The sequence below is a fragment of the Mus musculus genome, chromosome 15 (assembly GCF_000001635.26).
Source record: "Mus musculus strain C57BL/6J chromosome 15, GRCm38.p6 C57BL/6J".
Classification (NCBI taxonomy): domain Eukaryota; kingdom Metazoa; phylum Chordata; class Mammalia; order Rodentia; family Muridae; genus Mus; species Mus musculus.
The window spans coordinates 66350830-66358771 of NC_000081.6; the positions used below are offsets into that span (position 1 = coordinate 66350830).

The 7942-nt window shown below is 42.1% G+C and overlaps 1 long non-coding RNA gene and 1 pseudogene across 2 annotated transcripts; one reads left to right on the forward strand and one right to left on the reverse strand.

Moving 5' to 3' along the window:
• The first annotated feature begins 3398 nt into the window (after positions 1-3398).
• Positions 3399-6689, forward strand: Gm41340. Of its 2 annotated transcripts, none has more exons than XR_875394.1 (4): positions 3399-3531; positions 4006-4065; positions 5255-5391; positions 6492-6689. It is a non-coding gene; the product is annotated as a predicted gene, 41340 (long non-coding RNA). The 2 variants fall into 2 exon arrangements; XR_875393.2 differs by lacking the exon at positions 6492-6689 and adding an exon at positions 5776-5983.
• On the reverse strand, positions 6690-7562 carry Gm19077 (predicted gene, 19077; annotated as a pseudogene).

A 7942-nucleotide genomic window follows, 5' to 3' on the forward strand; every position in this document is an offset into this window, starting at 1 on the left:
CCTTGTGCTGGAGATCACTTATTCTTGTGACGGTTTCTCTTGCCCCCTCTTCACTTTGGTTTTGGGGAAGGGAAACTTCTACCATCTTCCATTCCCTGGAAGATGAACATGAGCAGGATGGAAATGAAGGAACATAATTTCTGTGAACCCTCCCCTTCTCTCCCCCCAAGCCCTGTGTGTTTTGAAGGTACATTTGGATGTACATTTAGGTTTGGATGTACGTGTTTGTGGAGGTTAAGAGGTCAGAAATAACCCTCAAGTTCTATCCACTCCCTCCTACATTTATTTAGTCAGAGTTTCTCACTGACCTTGGAAGTGCCAAGTAGTTCAGGAACTGCCTGAACCCTGAGCCTCCAGAATCCGATTGTCTGCTTCTCTAAAGCTTGAATTGAAATTGTATGCCTCCACATATATAAAAAGCCCAGCTGTTTTATATGGGTTTCTAGGGTGGAGCTCTCAGGTCTTTGTATTTGCAAGGCAAGCACTTTACTGGGCTGAGCCATCTCCCACTTCTTTCTGTATTTCTAGGGAAGCTCTTGTTGTCTCAGGCTTCCTCTTTTTTTGTAGGGTACTGATACACATGGGAACTGCATGAGGAGGCAGTGGGAGAAACTCTTCCACTGGAATGATACTGCTCAGCTCACCAAGACCACATGGAAGTGCTCATTTAGAAAAAGAATCTCTTATCCTCTTCTGCCTTTCAGGTATGACCCTGAGTTTCATTCCAGGAAAAGAAAGCAAGGCTTCATCAAACCTCTAACAACCACAACCTTAATCTTCATCAAAGCCCTAATCTATGTACCCCATCAGTAACACAATGATTTTTTTAAATCACAGAATATAGATTTAAACTATATATAATAGTGTTGTTGGAAATTATGCTGGTTAGTAAAATAGTTGTGGATTCTTCTTTAATCACCATGATTTCACTAACACTTAGGTTTCTAGTGCTAGAAATGATACCTCTCTTATAAAATGTGTCCAAAGCCCAATTAGAGAGCTATTAGTTACCACCAAGATATGTGTGCCACTATGGCACCAGTAGGGTTATCACATCATGTTTACTGTTGATCATAGACATCATAGGGTAGGATTATTGGTGACATTTATCCTTTGGAGGCATGCACCGTACCTTCTGGTACCATGAGTAGCATCAGAAGCTATGCATGTATAGTCTCACCAACATGAACTCTCAAACACGAGCTAAACAAGGACACCAACACAAACACCACACAAGACAATGAAAGACACACGGGGATTTAGGCTTACACAAAGAACTAGAGACAACTCAGTAAACTGGAGTTGGGAGAGGTGGCCCTCCCCAGGGACAAGCATCTCACCTGGCTTTCCAGTATCAAATGGTCAGTTCTGAAAGCATACATACAAATAACATCATATGGGCTCAACATATTATATTTATGAATATACACGCATGCGCGCACACACACACAATAACAATAAATAAAAAGGGGGTCTTGGATTTGAAGAGGATCTGGGAGAGGTCTAGGGGAGAGTTTGGAGGGAGGAAATGGAAGGCAGAAGCAATGTGATTAAATTACAATCTCATCATGAACAAAAAGTTAAAATAAAAAAGGTCTATACAAAAATACAATGCTTCATTCTGCCTGTGAAGCTTAATATTTTACATATATTTTTGAGATTATAATATAATGGCATTACTTTCCCCTTCCCCCTTTTTCCTCTACCCCTCCCATGCATTCCTCCCTCCAGCTCTCATTCAAATTCATGGCCGCTTTTTCTTTGTTTTTTTTTGTTTTTACATGTATGTGTGTTTGTATGTGTGTATATTCCTAAATATATAAATATAACCTAATATATATATACACATATATATACATACATAAAATGTGTGTATGTGTGTGTGTATGTGTGTGTGTGCTTACCTCTTGGTATTGGATAATCAGTAATGTTCTTCCCTGAGTTATTTCTCTCAGTCTTAGCAATTCTTAGTTATCTGTAGTTCTTTGGGGTCATTCCCTTGTAAATTTTCCCCATCCATATTAGCATAATTATTAATGTCCTATTAGCTCAAGTCATGGTTATTCAGCCACATTGGTGAGACTTGATGGGTGCAGTTCCTGACAATTTTAGGAAACACAGCCTCATGACAAACTTTCTGTTCTTCAGGCTCTTACAGTATTTCTCCCCTCTTTCACAATAATCTCTGAGCCTCAAGTACTGGAGTTGTTTTGTAGATGTATGTGTTGGGACTGGGCTCTAACTCTGCATTTGGATCAGTTGTGGTTTTCTCTTACAGTTTCAATCTGTTGCAAAGACAATTCTCCTTGACGAGAGGCAAGAACTATATTTATCTGTGAGGATAAATACTTATCCTGTAGTTAGGGATTGCAGTAGTTTGTTGGACTGTCAACTGTAGGTTATGCTACAAGATCTGTAACCCTACTTGCTGGTAGTGAGCTAGGTTTCCAGGATTTTCTTCTTTTTGAATGAACTCAAGCACAGTTAGTTCACTGTTGATTACCACCAAAGTGTATTGCCATGGTAATAAACCCTTAGGGTTATTGTGTCATGCTGTTGTTGTGTTTTATAGATGTAATACCTGGTAGGATTTCTGGTTATGTATCTCCTTTGGAAGCTTGCATGGCACCTCTGCTAACCATGATCAATAGTTGTCAGGAAGGAAACATAACTTTTTTTTTTCGTTTTTCGAGGCAGGGTTTCTCTGTATAGCCCTGGCTGCCCTGGAACTCACTCTGTAGACCAAGCTGGCCTCGAACTCAGAAATCCACCTGCCTCTGCTTCCTGAGTGCTGGGATTAAAGGCGTGCGCCACCATACCTGGCTGAAACCTAACATTTTTAAAGCACCGTTTCCCATGAATGCAATCTTTCCAAAAACAATTATTGATGTGTACAATCTACTTAACAATTTCTACCTTGAGATATTAGATGATTTGAAAAATTACAGAATTATAATTAGAGCCAGGAAGACCATCCACACACTGAAATATTTTCATACTTTCCTGAGGGATAGTTGGTCATAGGGCGTAAATAAACATCATGGTCTTGCTGCACTTCAAAAATATGTCCGAAAGTACAGCACCATTCAAGCTGCAGGCTTCAGTAAGTAGAGGCACTCAGATATACTGAGTTTGAAGGGGAAATCAAAGGCACACAGGGCTTTCCCTGTCCTCAGAGAATGACATCATTTCTTGGCACCCCTGCCAAAACTAACTCTCTGTTGGGTGGACTGTGAAGCGTGACTTCTTTTTAAGCCAAGGAAAGACTGTCTGAAAATGGGATTTTAATTTTTTTTTTTCAAATGAGTGGGAGGCCAGCTGGCTCAAGATCTGAGTTTAGACACAGGAAAAAAATTCAACTGAGATACAATTTCTTTTTCTCTTAAATCAGAGATTCACATGAGAATTTTCTTCCATCTGAAAACTGCAGTTGAAGTGTCATGTACTGAGTATCAAAAGATGCCTTCCAAATTGGCTCTGATGCTGAGTCACTAGCTGGGTGATCTCAAATGCTGTTTGTAACCCCTGCAAGTGAGTTTCCTTCTCTGTTGGTGTGGTCACTAGTGCCTGTTCTATATGTTGCAAGGATAGTCTAAGACCACTTACCTAATTTTCTGCTCTGAACTCTGGACCTCATCTGCATTCAGTAAAGCCCATTTCCTTTCATGCTCAAGATTGAACTTGCCATGTATTTCTGCCCCAGGAATAAAGGAAGGAAGGAAGGAAGGAAGGCAGGAAGGAAGGAAGGAAGGGAGGGAGGGAGGGAGGGAGGGAGGGAGGGAGGGAGGGAGGGAGGGAGGGAAGGAGGGAGGGAGGGGGAGGGAGGGAGGGAGGAAAAGGACATTCAGAATCTGGCCTCAGTTCCTAGCTGTCACTTCTCTCCTTAAGTCCACAGTGACTCTGCACTATCGTCACCACTTCACGTGCCCTTGACTCTTCTCCTCACCCTATGATACAGATTTTGGAAAAGTCTTATTTATAGTTTTCATCCCTCCTGTCTTTCAGTACCCTCTCTCACTGACTTCTGCATTCTTTCCAAGAACAACAAAGAACTTGGAGTGAGAGGTATGGTCCCACCACCCTGACCCCTTCTCTCTCTCTCTCTCTCTCTCTCTCTCTCTCTCTCTCTCTCTCTCTCTCTCTCTCTCTCTGTCTCTCTCTCTCTCTCCCTCCCTCCCTACCTCCCTCCCCCTCTCAACACTTGTTTCTTCCTATCCAGATACATGACCTCCTGTTCAATGTCTAAGTACTTATTCCTAACCACAGAAGAAATATTGCCCCTCCCATGCTTCTCTTACTTTCTTCCATTCTTTCTCTAGACCTCATAGATCATATAGTTGCTTTGTTTATTCATCTGTCTGTTTGTTCTTTTTTTCTTACATTAGAATACAAATTCTGTAAGCACAGAGACTCTTGTCATTTTTTTACTGATTGCTGTTTCCTCAGTCTGTACTCAGGATTGGCTTGAAACAATAAAGTTCATACAGTAGATACCTAACAAATGCTAGTTTTCATTATTATTAATATACAGAATTAGATTAGCCTTATTTAGTTAAATGTATCATAAAACAGTGTTGCTGAAATCCATTTTTGTGAGTTGTCATTTTTAATAGAAGAATATATATAAAGTCATGCTTTAACAAGTTTTCCCTAAAAAGAAAGGCAAATTAAAGCCACAGTTCCTAGCTTAGTTAACACTGTTGGTTCATGGAATATACTTCATCTAGTCTAATTAAAAAGCCAGGCAGAATTACAAGCCTTTTCTAGAGAATACTTTATAGGACCTCTAAGCAAACCTAAGGAAGGAGATTGTATGGGGAGGTCAGAAGATCCCTGCTCACCTAGGAGTCTGAGAAGACTTGTTTTTTCTTAGATGTGTAGGAAAAACTTGAACCTTTCGTTATTTGTGTTGTGATAACCAAGATTCTTGTTATCTGTCTTTCATGTGGTCTGTGTACTGAAATCTTGGATCCTGTGACTATTTGCTGGGTGATTTCTAGGTCAGTGATGTGTCTTTACTGCCCAGTTTGTTTATCCATAAACACGGAGCCTCAGAAGTGCATGGAATTGTTAGAATAGATTATTGAGTGCTGTGACCTCAATTCTCAGGAGATAAGAGTCACTGTGGTGGTTTGAATGCTTGGCCCCTGGGATCTGGCAGTATTAGAAGGTGTGACCTTATTGGAGGAGGTGGAGCCCTTTTTGCGGAAGTGTGTCACTGTGGGGGGCTCGGCTTTGAGGTTCCTATGTTCAGTCTCCATCCAGTGTGGAAAGCCAGCCTCCTTCTGAACGTCTTCGGATCAAGATGTAGAACTCTCAGCTCCCCCAGCTTCATCTCTGCAAGCTGCCATGCTTCCCATTCTGATGACAATGAACTGAACCTTTGAAAGTGTAAGACAGGCCCAATAAATGTTTTACTTTATAAGAGCAATCATGGGGGACGGGGGAGGGACCTGGTGTGAAAGGGAACAGGGAGGGGAAGAGGGGAACATGATCAGGTTTTGTGTGTGTGTGTGTGGGGGGGGACAGGGCTGAAGCCCTGAGGGCCAGCAGAAAGAATGGAAACAGGCAACCTTGGGAGGTAGGAGTTGGGAGGAATCTCTAGAATTTACCAGAGACCTGAGAAGTGAGAGACTCTCAGGACTCAAAGGGAGGGACCTTGGATGAAATGCCCTACAGTGGGGAGAGAGAACTTGTAAGACAGGGCATCAAGTGGAGGGATGGGTTTGCTATTCTACAGCCAAAAACTGACCCAGAATTGTTTCTGTCTGAAAGAACTGTAGGGACAAAAATGGAGAAGAGCCTGGTGAAAAGGAGGTTCAGTGCCCAGCCCAAATTGGAAACCAGCTCAAAGGGAGGCCCCAAGACCTGACACTATCACTGATACTATGCTGTGCTTACAAACTGGAGCCTATCCTGACTGCCCTCTGAAAGGCCCAACAATCAGTTGAAAGAGTCAGATTTGGGTATTTATACTCAACTGATGGACAGAAACTGGTGACCCCTGTGGTTGAATTAGGGAAAAGCTGGAAGAATCTGAGGGGGGTGACCCTGTAGGAGGACCAGCAGTCTCAATTAACCTGGCCCCCCGAGATCTCTCAGATACTGAGCCACCAACTAGGCAGCATACCCCAACTGATAGGAGGCCTCTAACACATATGCAGCAAAGGACTGCCACGTCTGGCCCCAGTAAGAGAATGTGCACTTAACCCTCAAGAGACTTGAGGCCCCAGGGAGTGGGAAGTTTTGGTGGAGTGGGGGTGGGTAGTGGGAGCATATGGGATAAGGAATAGTCAGAGGGTGGATCAGAAGAGGATAAAGACTGGGCTGTAAAAAAAAATAAATAAATAAAGAATAAGAAAAAAGAGTTGCCATGATCATGGTGTCTCTTCAGAGCAATGAAAACCTAATTAAGACAGTCACCACTCTCTTTTCAAGATGGCCCAGGTCTAGGTGCCATGTGAACATCAAATCTGCTTCTGTAATTCCAGGTCCTGACATATGGAGCTACAGAAAGATCATCATAGCCTCATGAGAAGGAAAAGAATCTCTCCATCTCTGTGAATCCAATTTTTCTGGAGAAGTCCCATTTGAGAATGGACTGTGCCCTGATTCTAGGCTTTAAGTTGAAGTTGAAAGAAGGAATGGCCTTCGGTGTACATAATGAAATTATTCATTTCCTGAATATGCAGAGACACAAATTTCTCAATACCTAGTTCAATCAGATCCAGCACATGGTAGTCATACATATGACCTATTACTAGGTTATTTGGCCTCTTCTTGTTATGGGAGCCAAACATGAATAAAGAGCAGTCTGACCTACAGGGTTGCAGACCTCTTTAGCTCCTTGGATACTTTCTCTAGCTCCTCCATTGGGGGCCCTGTGCTCCATCCAATAGCTGACTGTGAGCATCCACTTATGTGTTTTCTAGGCCCCGGCCTAGTCTCACAAGAGACAGCTATATCAGGGTCCTTTCAGCCAACGCTTGCTAGTGTATGCAATGGTGTCATTGTTTGGAGGCTAATTATGGGATGGATCCCTGGATATGGCAGTCTCTAGATGGTCCATCCTTTTGTCTCAGCTCCAAACTTTGTCTCTGTAACTCCTTCCGGAGCTAAAGAGGTCTGCAACCCTGTAGGGTGCAACAACATTATGAACTAACCAGTACCCCGGAGCTCTTGACTCTAGCTGCATATGTATCAAAAGATGGCCTAGTCGGCCATCACTGGAAAGAGAGGCCCATTGGACACGCAAACTGTATATGCCCCAGTACAGGGGAACGCCAGGGCCAAAAAATGGGAATGGGTGGGTAGGGAAGTGGGGGGAGGGTATGGGGGACTTTTGGGATAGCATTCTAAATGTAATTGAGGAAAATATGTAATAATAAAAAATATTTTTTAAAAAAAGGAAGAAAAGAAAAAAACTCCAGTGATGTCTGATCCTCAAATGGTCTTGTAATATTTTTCTTTTTCTATAGAACTCCATATGGCTTCTTCAGTGTATACATGTCTTTGAGTACTTGTGTCATGGTTGCATTTGCATTTCCGCCTTTAGTCAGCATGGCATTCTTAATGTTCTTACTGAATTTCAGTTCTCTCTTCTCAAGGAATCTCTTTGCCCTTTTAGTTTTAGGCTTTAGAACTTTGTCCAAAGCATTTATAGCTGTAAGATCACTTAGCAAATGCACATGTACCACTTACTTCCTTGCCTTTTTTAAAAACTGCTGCACACACCAGCCATTTTCAGATGTAACTTTTTGCATATGGCTGAGGTTAAATTTTATTTTCTCCATACAAAAACATACTCAACACAGCACCACTTATTGAAGAAAACACATATAAGCATCCTCTGCATAAATGCCTTTACATGGGCGTCTTCTGTTGCTTTCAATTTCTTCCTTTGTTATAGGTTGAGTGATGCAGTGGAGCTGTTTCATTTTTG